General features: G+C 39.7%; 1 protein-coding gene across 12 annotated transcripts in view; it reads left to right on the top strand.

Moving 5' to 3' along the window:
* Positions 1 to 669: 669 nt before the first annotated feature.
* LOC122827418 (beta-1,3-galactosyltransferase 1-like) overlaps positions 670 to 15308 on the top strand; it is a 105150-nt gene continuing 90511 nt past the window's right edge. For 3 of the 12 annotated variants that reach the window (XM_044110351.1, XM_044110353.1, XM_044110352.1), the window contains exons 1-2: positions 1272 to 1420; positions 1520 to 1638. The gene's annotated coding sequence lies outside the window, so the exon portion shown is untranslated. The other 9 variants (XM_044110344.1, XM_044110354.1, XM_044110346.1 and 6 more) reach the window with 8 other exon arrangements.

Consider the following 15308-nt stretch of genomic DNA (forward strand, 5'->3'; position numbering starts at 1 on the left):
TAAAAAGTTTTCCATACATAAGTAGAATCTAAGTTAGAATTTCTAGCTTAAAGATAATTTAACAGGTGTAATTTGCACATGCAAATTAAAGAAGCAGTGTGTATGCACCACTGCCATCTAGTGGTCAAGCTGGAAAGAGAAACCATCAAAAGAGCAATCCGCCTGCTATGAAACTACAACTATTTATGGCTTAATGTGGAAGATATTTTATCTAGAGTTACAAAGCAATGATTATACTTTTTTGTTATATATGCACCCAATACTTTTATGAAACAATATGTAACTTAATTGGCTCATATCTTTTTCTCAACAGTACTCCCTTCAAGTAGGCAGATTTTACAAAGTTATTCTTTTTATTTTATTTTTTGTAATGAGGAGTCCATTACAAACTAACTGAAATTTATGAATACACATATTAGTCAGCAGTGTTTTTCCTCATGGACCAGTGTTACTGTAGCTTTAAATATGCCACCTTGAAAACTTGGTCCACCTGAGGTCTCTGGAAAAAGACGTATTGATTTTCCTTGATAACAGCCCGCTGTAGAACTTACAGATTTTCCCATTAGGTGGCTTTTGTCAAGCCTTACAGATTTTTCCACTCCTCTCAGTTACAGGTTTACCACGTGGGGTAATTGGCTTTGAAGACAATATACGCCTGTGTTAATTACAGCAGCTAAGGAGTGCCATGAAAGTGATGACTTCACACTTTCTGTGAGTCTTGCGGATTTATCCTCGGTTGCCCGTTGAACAATTCAGCATCCTGTTCTGATTTGCCGCTTGGCATCTTTTTAATTGGACCTTTTTCCCCAGCAGTGATTTCCTTGACAGTCAAAGGTAGTAGGGGAGGGGGATTACATGTTGCTGTAGAAAATGTAGAATCAGAGGAAGGAACAATATATCTGGAGATACATAACAAAAATAACTATAATTGCACATTTTAATCACGACATATTTGCCAAACCATCATGACCAGACTCCTAGTGGTGAGTAGATTCACATTTGCAGCTGAAACAGCCCAGTCTTCTCCATGTATTGGATCTCAGTATTCATATCATTTGAACTTTTTCTGCTTTTCATTTCTTTCTAATTTTTTTAATTTTTTAATTTTTATTTTATTTTTGTCATGTTACAACCACAAACTTAATTGTATTTTATTTTTATGTAAAAGACCAATTTAAAGTTTCGGGAATATTTACAAATAATCTAAAAAATATGGTGCATCTGCATTTGCCTTCTGGTATTAATGAATAAGAGTAATTATTTACTCTAAGGTTCAGTGTAGTGAGGATTTGGCGCCCCCTCGTGTTCGGAAAGTGCACCGTATTCCCTGCGCCACACCTGAGAGTTTCCTGGGTTTTGATTGGTTGTCAGCAGACACGACTGTTTCCTATTAAACCAAGCTCGTGGCGGGGATGTACAGGTTAGCCAATTTCGGCCTTTGACTTTTGACAACTTTTACCATTAACTCGAAATTTTGAAGAAATAAAGTTTTAACAAACTGGAACCATTTCTCCGACAGGAAAAAACCCAGCAGGACCCAGCTCACACTGCTGTAGGTAAGTTAAATTGGATGGAGTTCTACATCTGACTGGGCTTTGTCGAAGACTGCACGCACCCGGAAATGAAGCCGTATTCAAGGTAAGGACACGTTTGTTGGCGGTGTCGTTTGTGTTGAAGCTGTGGTGCTAATTTTTAAGGTCATGTCGGTGCTTATTGTGGCTTTTTTGAGCAACAGAAATTGTTTTGTTGGGATGAAGGCCAGTGACGCAATTGCGTCCTTCTCACGTTTTAAAATTTACCTGAACTTGTTCCATTGTCTACTTGTCTACATGTAACTTCAGTAAACTACAGTACTTGTGTTTTAGCTTAATTAAAGACAAAGTAGATATAAAACTGCTCAGTAGCTGGTTCTGTCAATGTATTTCTATCCTCCTTGTAGGGTGTGGAAACGATCATGGGTCTTACTTCCGGTAGCGACCGGAAATAGTATTTCACTCCCTAATTATATAGTTTTTTATTTTAGTAGAAAATATGAACATTAAATTACTAGTGTGTGCCATTGATATATAATTTCTACATAGTTTGCCAGTAGATCTTGTTTTATAGTGTACATGACATCAGTTTCTTTATATCCTATTTGTTCTGTCCTGTTCTCAACATTTTGGTCAGAGTCACTGGAGTCCTAAATAATACAGTATCTTTTAATAGCTGGATGAGAAAACAAATGAAACACAATTAATCTAAAATTCAGATTTCAGGGTGTTTTAGTATTTTTGATGTTTAAATGGTTTTTAGTTGATAGTAGTGCAGAGTAATTTGCGTTTATTGGAAAGGAAAGGTTGGTAAAACACTAATGGGTCACTAGAGGCTGTGACCTGTTTTGTAGTTCAGATGTGATTCAGACCACATTTTAGTACCAAGGAAGCAGAAATTAAATGGATTTTAAACAGTTCCTCTGCTTTGTCTTTGTGGAGCTTTAGAAATGCTGATAAATGTGAGTTTGAAGGCTTAAAGTTAGATCTGGGGGTGTAGAAAAAGACAGAAATGATCTTACCACCTCCAGTCCGCTTCTCATTGCTGCCTGCCAGCAGCTTCAGGCTAACAGTAGCTACATCTAAAATAACAAACCTAAATCTCTTACCACACTCCCATTGTTCGTACGGCATCGTACAGTTCTGTTAGATGTTATTACATCTGAAAAATGTCTTCAAAACCCAAATGAAATAATTATTTTTTATGATCATGACATGATTTTTTTTTAAGGACCATTCAAGAGGCATTTGGGCACATTGACTATAACTGTACTTCTCACAGTAATGAAAAGCTACCAGAGCCAGTCGACAAATCAGCAGAAGGCATTTGAAGAGCTGCGTCCAAGGTGAGGCCTTGGCCAGCTGGAGCATTGTTTTCAAAAATGACAGACCAACTACATGCTGAGAAAATGTGGCCGCAATATGGCGGCTCATTACTTTCTCCAAGGCTCCACTTAATTTGATTTGAACATGATTTGTTTTTCTCGGCACTCTTTTACAATTCAAAAATAAAAATGTGTTCTAATTAAAAAGGGATCTGAAAGAAACTAAAAAGGAAAACCTTAGCTTTTCATACTGAAAGAGTCTTGGATTGTGGAATTGTTCATTAGGATTTTATTTCCCAGATTGTACTTTGAACAATTTCAGTGTGTGTTCAGTAAGAGGAGGTTGATAGATTACAGATGAATGAATGGTTTTCGTTTTATTTCATAGTAAATGCATTTGAACTCAAAACAACTAAATTTCCCAAGTGAAAACAAAACATTTTTACAACTTCAAAGCTTATGTCTTAACTTGGAAAAACCGTAATTTGCTTAATCACTTTCTTGAAGATCATTTTCTGAAATGCATTGTAGATATTTTGGTATTTTCAGCAACAGATTTTACGCAAAATATCAGCAAGAAAACATCTATAAATATGTTTTTGTGTGGATACTTTCTCTACTTCCTTTAATGTGTTGGATCAGGAGAGTCGGGCTTTGTACTGAAGCCTCCCTTGCAGTCTAAACGGGACGTGGGTGCAGTTCGGATCAGATGCCATCGAAGTCTTATCTCGCGCTGGAACAGAAACCCCGACGTCGCTGCGCTCGCGCCCGCTGTCGGCCACGGCCAGGTCCCTATTGGCTACAGTTCCTCCTCCCCGTCAGTCCTCTGCTGATTGGGCGGACGGCTCCCCCCCACCGTTTCCTTCCTCTCCCTCCGCGGCACCGGCAGCATGAGAGCGGCGTGCGGCGCGAGAGACGCCGCGCGGCGCGGATAGAAGCGGAGAGGACCGAGCCGAGAGAGACCCGGGACAAGTTATTGGAACAGAGGAAGCCGGGAGCGCTGGCGCGGGTATGTGTTTGGAGAAGAGCGGACCACTGGGTGTGTGTTTGAGGTGAGCGTGTGTGTTTTCTGGCGATGAAAACGGTCACCTCGGGCTGTCAGCTGCTGGAGGGACGCTGCCTGTGGGAGTGAAACTGAGTTAAATGGCTTGCTGCTTTGTTTAAGAACACGACCTTCGCTGATTTATTTATTTTTTGATCTGTAGCTGCACTATAGTTGTTAGAAAAATAGTTACTTATGCTAAATGTTTACCTTTCTGCATTTAACCTGTCATTTTAATGATAACTACCATAAGCTGCTGCCTATTGGAGTAATATAGTTAAGTCTGGGATCACAGCTGTACTTAATCTGTCGTTCTAAGTGCATGCTATTGTTTAAACAAGAGGAAGGATCACTGATGCTGGGCTTATTGGCATTTATATGCATGTCAGGTAGATAAAACAAACCAGTAAGGGAATAAATCTATAGAAGTAGATGGGAGCAATCTGCCTTTTTATGCTGTTGCTTAATATGAGTGTAAGTGATTTATCCACCCCACATTTTCACCACAGTCCGCTCCAGTTTAACGCTGAAAATGGAAACCTCTGGATACGACCTTTAGTGACACGCCAGTCAAAGGGTCAGAGTAATTCATGCTGCGAGCCGAGGGGAGAAAAAAAAATCCCTTTCCAGAGATTTATTCTGACACCTAGCTTTGAAACCCGAACGCCGTGGATCTCCCTCCTACAGGTCCAATCCTCCTCCGTCTTCGTCTTCTTTTTTTTTTTTTTTTCCGTCTGTTATTTGGAATTACAGCGCTCCTTGATGTGGTTACATCAATACCTCTCCAGTCCTGGGGTTACACCAGAGCAGCAGAGCTCATCTCTTCTTTTAAGCAACTGTTGGCTTTCAACCTTAAAGAGGCAGCCTGGGTAGTTAACACTGGCAGCCCTGAGTCACTACCGAGGACGAAAACATAAAGAAACCCTGGAAGCTTTAAAACCGCTTGGAACGGTTCACATTTCTGCTTAGCAATCACAAACTCTAATGCATTTTGTGGGGACTTTGATAAACTAACACCAGGTGTCTGTTTGACTTAAATACTTAGACACAGAATGGAAGAAACAGACGATCCAAATAAACCCTCAGGGGAAATTCAGACTACAAAGCTGAAATTAGATTAACTTCTTCATACTTTGTGCAAAAATAATGCAGAGTAGTTTTGAAAGCTTTTTACAAACAAATATGACATAATGTGACACCTATTCCCGTTTAACCCCTTTTACTTTGATACCCCCAAATAAAGTCGCACAAGCCGTTTGGAGACACTGTAAGCACTCAGATGAGACCAGAGTGTAACTTTTTGGCCAGCATGCAAAATGTGACTCCAGGAGTCGTGTTACGCTGAACACACCTGAAGGCAGCAGCATCCTGTGGAGATGCAGAACCAGGGCAGCACTGGAAGCTGCAAAAGAACCTAGACTGAAACAGAGACAGCAACCTTAAACATACAGCCAGAGCTGCAATGTGATTGGTTTAAACTGAAGCATGTTCATGGATTAAATTAGATTAATCTGGAACTTGATCAATCTAAACAGTTGTTTAGCCTCCTGGAGCTGCAAACACTAAATGACTCTTGTAGTATTTATGAACACCTATTAGCAAAAATACTTCTATTTCTAGCTTTTATAAAAAGAATAACAATAGTTTTACAGAGAGACAATGACTACACTCTCTCAAAATCCTTATTTATGGGAAATGTTTGGGAAAAAAACTGTTTGCAACCTAATTCTAAAAAGTGCATTAAACTTATGTAATTCTGGTCTATATTGACAACACATTTAAATTGGATATTTAAATCCTTTTGTAGTTCTTGACAATCTTGGTTAAACTTATTAAAGACCTACTCAGGTACAGGTTACAGATCAGTGGCCTAGTCAAAGCTCAGACTTAAATCAAAATGAAAATCCTTATATAATTGTTTGCTCTCTATTTAATTATACTGGGGTTGCGTTGTTATGCAAGACTGGACAAAAATGTTAATGTTTTGTTCCTGCAAAGCTTCACAGTGATCTTAGGAAAATGTTATACATTTGGCCAAAGTCTTTTTTTGTGATGTAAAGTGCAAATGTTTTTATTATTTAACTTTTTCTATTTTTTTTTCTTTCCTGTTGAACCCAAACTCCAACAAATGTTCTGATTCATCCCGTTTGCCAGCGCAAACCTCTGGAATCTTTCAAAAAGTGACAACCGCCGCAGATCAATAAATCACTAATGCGCCGTCAGAAAGAGTTATGATTTTTTTTTTTTTTTCCGTGTGGCATCTCCTCCAAAATTAATAGTTTCCATCCGCCTTTAAAAAAAAAAAAGTCGTAGCGAAAAGTTACTATTAAACACTTCCTCCTGTGATCACAGTCCTTATATCTGTAAAAGCTCTGTTTACGGCTGCTGTGTTGTAAGCTAAATCTTATTGACATCCTGTGAGAGGAAGCCAGCTGCGGGGCACACGCATAATCCGCCCGGGTTTCACTCATTCAGCCCTTCACACCAGGGCTTTCTACTCGTGATGGCATCCTGCCTGTCTGAGTTACGCAGAGACTAAAAGCATCGATCTTTTTCACATATTCTACATTAAATCACTTCATGCAGTTGTCACACGGCTAGAAAATTGAAGGTGTATTTTTGGCTGGGTTGGAAACGGGGGGCAAAAAAAAAAGAAAGGCCCCTCAGGCCACAACCAGATTCTTTTTAATTACATCATATTTCAGTGCTGGGAATGATTGGATTTCGATTTATGGCCCAACGTGCGGCCCTCCAAGATGAGATAAACTGTATGTGACATTGATGAATGGTGTTTGTAAAGACCACAAAAGAAAAGTGGATTACCGGCAGGCTTATTAACTCGTTTCATACTTTCAATGTACTTATGCTTTTGATGCTGCTTTTCTTGTCAGCTCGGTTTAATGGGAAAATCCGTCAGCCCGCAGATTGCTGTTGGTTGCGGTTAGCGTGATGGCATTTGGGTGCCCTCGGGGAACAGTACGGCATGGCTTGTCAAATGTCAGCTGTGTTTCTTTAGTCTGCTTTGGAAATTGCCACTTTATAAAGACTATCAGTTTGAATTTGGGCCCATTTTCCTTTCACCGGCATTGGCTTCACAATCACGCTTGGAATTAGTGTCAGTCACCATTAAGCGGTAAGGTAGAGGTGCCAAAATATGAGGTGCCTTAAATGCCAATTTGAAGCTGCTGTCTCAGACAATAGTCATGGTTTCCTCCTTGGTGAACTGACAGCTGTTATACCAAACACAAAGATGTTATTGACATTTTTTTTTTAGCTATTTCTACAAATTATTTGTCTACTTATTCACTTGTAAGAATATTCCAGTCATATTAAATAGAAAATCCAGAATGTAACATGGTTTGCAGATGTTCTTGAACCAATCTAGAACATTTTAAAGGCAATGTGTTAGAGTTTAGGAATCGGTGATGATAGACGGCTAACTAAAATGTTAGTTGCGCTAACCCTAAAACTCTAATCATAAACGTTAGTTCCACTAATGCTGAAGACATTATTCAGCAGAAGCTAATGCTAACACGCTAACAGAAAGCCAGGTTTAACATCAATGGTTGGGTTCTTTCTACTGTGGAAACTTTGTAAATGTTTAATGATGCAGAGAGCAGCTTGTTTAGCTTTAAGGACTGTGGATTTCTGGTTCTGTTACACCAGCAAAGACGATTAGGGGACATATTTCTTGGGTGTGCTGGTGTTTGGTTTGAAAATTTCCTCTTGGAAACCATTATCGCATAATGCAGAAGTGCTTAAGAAAAGTTCTTAAAGAGCCTCTGATGGGGACAGCTTCCAAACGTCTGGAGTGTGTGATATTGTTGTGCAGGCTAGGGAAGGAGTGAGTGAGTGGACATTTACAATTGGCATGCTATGAAGGACAAAGAAGACGTCAAATCAATAAATGCTGCAACTCATTAAACTTAGCCTCAGTTCCTTAAATCATATGGTAAAGTCTGTCCGTTCGGTGCCAGTGGGGGTGAGGCATCAAGTTTGAAGTGGGGGAGGGAGAACTGACCCCTCTGGTCCTCACTTGGTTGTGAAATGTGAATCAGGGATGGCAGTCTGGAACCCTCTTAGCATTAAGTTTATTTGTATCGCACATTTCAAACTGCTTTACATGATGGATTATAAATTCACCAATTGTTTAACAAGCTGGATACATTACATTTTGTCAAATGCCATCATCAAAATCTGTTCAGTGCTTGGATATCGTCAGTCACCCGGTGGCATATGTGCATCGTCTGTGCAGCTATGGTAACTAATCGTATTTCTTGTAATAACCTGAGCTAGTGGAAGCATGCAGATATTGAAATGGGGGTGGTCTGAGGATTGAACCTTGGGGTACTCCACATGAGACTTCATTAGAACAACATGTGGATGTATTAGGGGTATTAAATGGGGACGGGCTGAGAAATCAAGTTGTTAGTATTGGTATATAGAAACCTCAAAGTCAAAACAAAGTCAGGTAGATGACAGTTTTTTTTGATTGATGGATCTACATAAAAATAAAGAGAATGATGAAGCCCAAAAAGAAATCTAAATATTCACTCATTCGTAAGTAGCTTAACCTGGTCTTCTCAGTACCTGCTGGAAACGGTGAGGAAGATTTAAGAGATGCTGCGTAAAGATCCAATTTGGCCGTTTGCTTTTGTCTTCAAAGGATTCATCTGCAAAGGCAGTCCTGCATTTTAATTAGGTCATCTGCAATTCAAATCATTGTATTAGTTAAAAATCTATTAATTACTTTCCAAAAGCAGCCCAACAAGAAGCTGCACTCTGTCTGATTGGGTTTCTGTTACTGAGAACAGGAAACTGTCTTAATGCATCTCTGATTCCACTGGTTTTCACGGCAACGCGTTCTGACCTGTACAGTTCACGCTCGCCCTCTCTCTCTCTCTCTCTCTCTGGGATCGTCTCTGCAGCCAGCCAGCATCAGAAAGCGGCGCCGGGTTTTTCATCTGGCTCTGCGTCTGTGACCGTCGTCCAAACTTTATTGGATCATCTGATAATCTCGTTGGCTGGAGCCGAGCCACACGCGTCCCTCGCCTCTGCAGATGATAGATTCGTATCCAGCAGCACCACGCTGGGATCACACACAGTTTTCTCTACCCACCAATCCTTTCAACTGGACATGAATGAAACTGTAAACTGTTTGTTTTCACTTTCACATGTTCTTACCAAATCTGACTCTGCGGCATTCGAACCACAGCCACCATCTCCAGTCCTCGTTATTACTTGTTGTTTATTATACCAATATTAATGATTACTATTTAGACATCAGGGCTGTCAATGTTAACGCATGAAAAGTTTCTCGCTTTATTACATTATTATGAAATCCTTCGCCTATTTTGACCAAAAAGCCTCTCTCCGATGGAGATGTTACGCGGTCTTGCACTGCGGTTTTAAATTTTTTTATGAAAACAGAAACAAACACATAACTTGGCGGACAGGAGGCCAAGTAAAGCCTGGCGGCCCACCAGGCTTGTAATACACTGGGGAAGCACAGGCAGTTTGTAGTGCTGGGATATTTGACGTGAGACAATGAAACATTCTTTGAAAACGCTTGTTTTTGCATTTCAACCTTAAGCATAGAGTATTATATGTGATATTTTCTTTACAGCACTAGTGCTTAATGACACCAGTGTAGTCTTTACCAGGTTCTAAACATATCCAGCTGTGACTCCAAGTTATATTAAACACAGATTTCACTGTGTCATGATGTATTATACAACAAAAATAGAAACATTTTGGGGAAGAAGAAAAAAAAGACATTTTAGTTTAAAAAAAAATGTTATCCAAATATCAAATGCGATTGATTAGAGGTGCACCGATTGCAGTTTTCTGGCCAATCTTCTGAAGTGACGATTCCGATTTTGGGTAATACCAGATTTATTTATTTTTTGTCTGAAAATCACCAAGTACAGCAATAATACTTATGTCATACGTATGTCCTGCTGTGACTAGAGGGCTGGTCAGTCAGTCAGTCCTCTGTCACTTCAGACCTCTGCGGTGGAAGATAAGATCAGTGGATAAGATCGGCTTCACAGGAAAATATCAACTGATCTCCAGTCTCCCAAATTTAAGGCAGTGGCAGACGATTTATCTGTGCATTGGATAGATTCCAGAAAAGGAAGTTGGGCAAACTAACCTTTGAGACGGCTGCTACTAATCTAAATTATAATGAAAAAAGTGTGACTTTTGTAAGGGCTGCATGTAATTTACAGTCCAGTCTGATGGAAATGGAAAACATCACACATCCAGCTTGGCGTTTAATTCAAATTCAGTTAATCTTATTTGCACGGAAACTCATTTTGCAGCAAGGAAGGTGTTTAAAAAAAAAAGTAGGAAGGAAGTGAATGAATTAAATGTATATTCTCTTTGTGGGTCACATTAGCTTTTGCTCCTGATGGTAGTTGGAGAATCATGGCTGTGTTCGCTTCCGGCAGCTCCTATTATCTCCTCCTCCAGCAGCTGTAGTCGTTGCAGCCTGGCTGCCTTCGCCTTCCTGTTTCCACTTGAGAGCTCCTGCCACAAAGTCTGCTGATCTCCTTCCTCCGCTGCACTCTGGCACGGGACGAGCAGAGGATCCCCTGGTAATGGTTTAGTTTTATTTTATTTATTTTTTAAGCCTCCGTGTGATGGTGGGATTTTGCTGCCTTGCCAGGCTCACATTCCCCCACAGCGCCTTGTAAAAATGTGAGTTGATAAATCCGGAAACAGAAAACGATAAAACGAAACGTAGTTCCCCACACAAGTAAAGCTCTCAAATGCAATTTCTTGTTGCTTTTAATTGCCAGAAACAAGAATTTAAGTCGCACTTTGAAAGGGCGAGATCAAACCCAGCTGTCCGGGGAATAACTCTGATCAAAATGTCAGACGTTTTTAGCCGTGTTCGTCACGCTGAGAGGCCGGCGTCTGAATGTTTCCATTCCGGACCTCCTCCAGTGAAGAGCACCTGCACCGCTACGGCCTTAAAGCACACAGTTTAAAAGCGATTTAAAAAGATCTGAACAGCCGCTGAACCTTGTGCATTAAAAAGTCAGTCTGTTCCTGGGAACTAAGCGCTCAGGTACATAGAGACCAGCAGACTGTTTAAAGCTCCTTACATTCTGCTCATGATCTTGTGCTATTGAACGGCCTGTCCAAACTGTCAGCAATTATTCACACGTCCATTCATGCAGTGACATTATTTTAAACCCACTCACAGCTGTCTAAACATTTGCGTCACTTATTTATTTAATAAAAAATATTTTATCGAACCTTTTTATTTAGACAGATTATGAACAGTTCCATATTTATAACTGTAGGCTGACAGAATTTCATCAGGGAATAAAGTTAGAAATTATGCCAAAATTTAACCAAGTGCATGATTTTATTATTTTACGCCTGAAACTCTCATTTCTGTTGCCATAATCAGTTTCTCTAGGATTTCACAGTAGATTTTTGTGCCATATTTTCTTACTTTTGCAATCAAAATCGCAGATTTTGTTTGGGTGCCACTTTGGAAATGGCTACAAGCTCTTTCAAAATCTACATATAGAAGAAAAAAGATGATGGAAAGACATAGCACATTGGACACAAACATTTTTATTCTTTAAGAGACTTAAAGAACATACTCTCCATCTTGATCACGGACTGTAACAGTAGCAGAAGAAATATTGACTCTAACATTTTGCGAAAAGGTGGTTTTTGATATGGGCAGTTACCCAGGGCGGCATCAGAAAGGGGTGGAGCCTCCAAGAACTAGAAAATGAAACGTGTCTGATCTGTCAGTTGATTGACTTTTGAGGGCATTTGCTTTCACCAGGCTTTTATTTAGAGGTATCACAAAAAAAAACTATGTTGAAGTCTACATAACGTCCAATCCAATCAACCTGATCCGCTCGCTCTCCTGCTCGTCATAATCCTGTTACCTTTTCCTCCTCCATCATTTCTGCTACATCGTCATCCCAGCTCTGAAGTTTGAGTTGTGATTTGATTTCAAATTTTCAAGGCTTTGAAAACACACATTTTTCTGCATCCCTCCACCGATAAGACGGCCGTGTTCTACGATTATGACGGACACATTGAGCAGCGGCCCTCTGCTGTTATCCATTTCCATTTTGCGGACAGATGCCAGACTCTAAGTAAAAGCATTTTTGTTCCATTCCCCCACCTCCTCTCTCTAATCCTCTTTCTAAAAGCCCCACACGGGCTCATGCTGATATTTGTATGCGGCGGGGGGTTTACCAGAGGGGAGGGAATGAGAAGTAAAAGTCTGTCTGTTTTCAGTTCTTTGAGTTCATTAATTAAATTCAGGGAGCAGCTTGGCCCTCTGTTGCCACCGAAGAAAAAGGAAAAAAAAAACTCCATAATTTTTCTTTTTGGAGCCTGTGTCTCTTACATTTTCTGCTGCCTTTGGCGTAATCCGGTTGGTAATATTAATATCCGTCAATGTGCATGGTTGAAATCTGTCAGCATCTGCTCTCAGTGGGCCCCTCTGTCCCATTTCGGTGGCATATGTGTGACTTGTAGCCCTACTTATAGCGCGTTCACTAACAGAACATCAATAATCTTTTGTTTACCAGATGCAGCAACAATTCTCTGATTCGTTCGTCCCCCTCGATCCACGTTAAAGCGTCTTTATCCTCTGAGGCTGATGTTTAAATCTGACATTTGCTTCTTAAAATGGTGTCTGCCAAATTAATTTTGAGGGAAAGCAGACGTAACGCAGAGCAATCTGTGCATCATCATCATCATCATCGTATCCCTCCCTGTCGGTCTTGTCAACGGGCTCCGCAGAAAGACGAGGAAAATATTTACATGGTCTTTACTGGATGAGATAATGAACTTTATCTCGGCTGACCTTTCAGCGAGGTGATTCCAATCACCGTCGAACTCCAAACCTGCTGCGTCTTCTCACACAGAAGCAGCAGCAGGTTTACATCATTATCAGCGCTGCCAGATTAAATGCCACACATGAAGTCATCATTTTAAACTTCATCCTTCACTTCTTGTTTTTTGTTGGTGTTGTTTGGTACTAGAAGCGGTTTTTGCTCTTGGCAGCTGCCCAGAGCGGCAGGGGATTTGGAAGAAGGTGGGGCGTCTGTTTAAGCGTACTGATGTTATCTGATTCAATGTGAAACCTTGTAGAGTTGTTTTAAATGTGCACTGTCTCTTCCTCTTGCCAGTCACATAATTTAATCTGAACCTCTAGACTGTTTGGATGGAAAAATTGGTTTCTGGACTAAAAATAGTTTCTGTATCGAATTGTGTCACTAGACATGAAAAGATTCGCATCTCAATTCTGATTGCCTTGCGGTGGCAGAGTTACTTTTTCAAGAGTAGGAAAGCAAGTTATGTATCCTGATCCCAAACAGATCGTATTTGGTTTGGTTCAATTTATCCCAAATGGAAATTAAATGTTGGAAAAATCACCTCCGACGTCGGAGGTGATTTACGTCGGAGCCAAAGAAAAGCAAGACCTGTTTCCAATATGGCCGCTCCTCGCATCAACTGTAATAAGTAAGATTAACATTCTTACATGCAGCACTTATAAATAAATGAAAAGCTGTTTTTTTTGCAAGTGGAAAATAAAACTTAAAATGTTTGTAAGAGGTACTGCACAACATGTTTACAGGCGCTCTCAAGAACACTGCCACCGCTAGTCAGCGCTAACGTTTGGTCGAAATGTGCAGCTGTGTATTCACGCATATTAATGACTGCTAAAAAGGAAGAGTTATTTAAAGAGAAGGGATCAGAGGAGCGCTGCTGTTTCCCACAGATCTGAGGTTCTGTTTTCAGCAGAAGCCTGAGGTGTGAATCAGGAGCCTGTAGATCTTTTCAAAAGCTGAATTCACAGATTAACTGCAGAATAAATCTGAAGACTTTTATCATAGCAACAGCCGGGGTTCCTCCAGTGTCTATAAAAAAATAAACAAATGAAAAGATAAAAAAATGATAATCTTCCAGTGGAAATCCATGATTCCAGACTGTTCTGTATTCCTTTCTATAGAACCAAAACAAATTGTTAAAAAGTGAACTACTTACCCTAATAAGCATGATGCAACCATAACGTCAGTGATTCATTGAATTATAACTTCTTACCTTGTTGCTCTATGAAACATAACTCATTTTTTATGATACTAATAGTGTCAAACTGGAGATTGTTGGGTTTTTTTTACCCTGCTTTATGGGACATAAATGATTTAAAACATTAACCATTGATCTATAATGTATATTTTTTAGCTCGATCTAGCTGCCATTGTCACCGCCAGGATTTTCCTTGGGTTTTATTTATTTATTTATTTTCTTCATCGGTCATTTTTTTCCCTTTTAAGCCAGAAGGCTTGCAGCCAAAGAAAAGAAACCACACCACTCACTGGTGTTGCAGTAACAATATGTCTTTGTGCTCTAAATGACTGACATGTTCCAGAAAAGTGTGGCGAACGCTCTCAGCTGAGCTGCTCCATTGTACAGGTTCACTGTAGCTGCAAAGTGGAAGCCTATTGAGGAGTGAATAGATTGATGCTCTGCGCTCCAAACATGGAGGTAAAGCTTTCATGCACAAAGAGACAGAGTTGGAGTTATGTGCTGTTTTGTTTTTTTGCCAGTGTTTCTCATTGATTCCTTTTCTTCCTTGGAAACAACTTCAACAGATCAGAGAGCACAGAGTTAATCCACTTGGACCCTTGGAGATTTCTTTTGGTTTTGGACATGGATTTACTTCAAGAATTTTTAATTTCTGTTCAACTCTGTCTTAAAGATTGGCTGGTTGCCAACAGAGACAATTTTCTCCCAAATCTCAAAAGTCTTCTTCTTTTTTTTTTTTTACCACATAAGGACTGAAAATACTCTTATGTGGAGGGTTTTACTGAGAAGATGACTCAAATTTAGCTTTTTTTTTTCTTTTTAAGATTACTGAGGTGTTTATAAATGACCTTGCAGAAAGGTGAAAAAAAGCTCATCAGAGGAAAACTGTGCTCTCTACAGAAATCTGCTTCAACAGTCAAATGAAAGGAAAGACCTAACCTAATTCAGCAAGTCTGGACTCTAATTTAAATATTATTTCATAAATACTCATAATAGATGTATAAAAACAATGAATGCACCATATTTCTCTAGCATCTGTTCCTGAATCCCTGTAGGTCAGGGCAATTGGTTACTTGATTAGATCCGTTTGCGTACTTAAAGTTTGAAAGGTTCTACGATATTTTTTAAAAATTAATCTACAGGTTTACCACAAAACATGGCAAAAAGGAAGTTACCGTTTATTACACATAAAAACTATTTTGAAAAGTGGATTTTGTATTTTTGGCTCAAATAGTCTCATAATTAATTTGATGTAATCAGAAAGATTCAAGTGTGACAAAGTAAAACCAGACGATCTGTAAGTGAGTGAAAACTTTTCGCAGTCTGGTTTTC

This window comes from Gambusia affinis, linkage group LG24 (assembly GCF_019740435.1).
Source record: "Gambusia affinis linkage group LG24, SWU_Gaff_1.0, whole genome shotgun sequence".
Lineage (NCBI taxonomy): Eukaryota > Metazoa > Chordata > Actinopteri > Cyprinodontiformes > Poeciliidae > Gambusia > Gambusia affinis.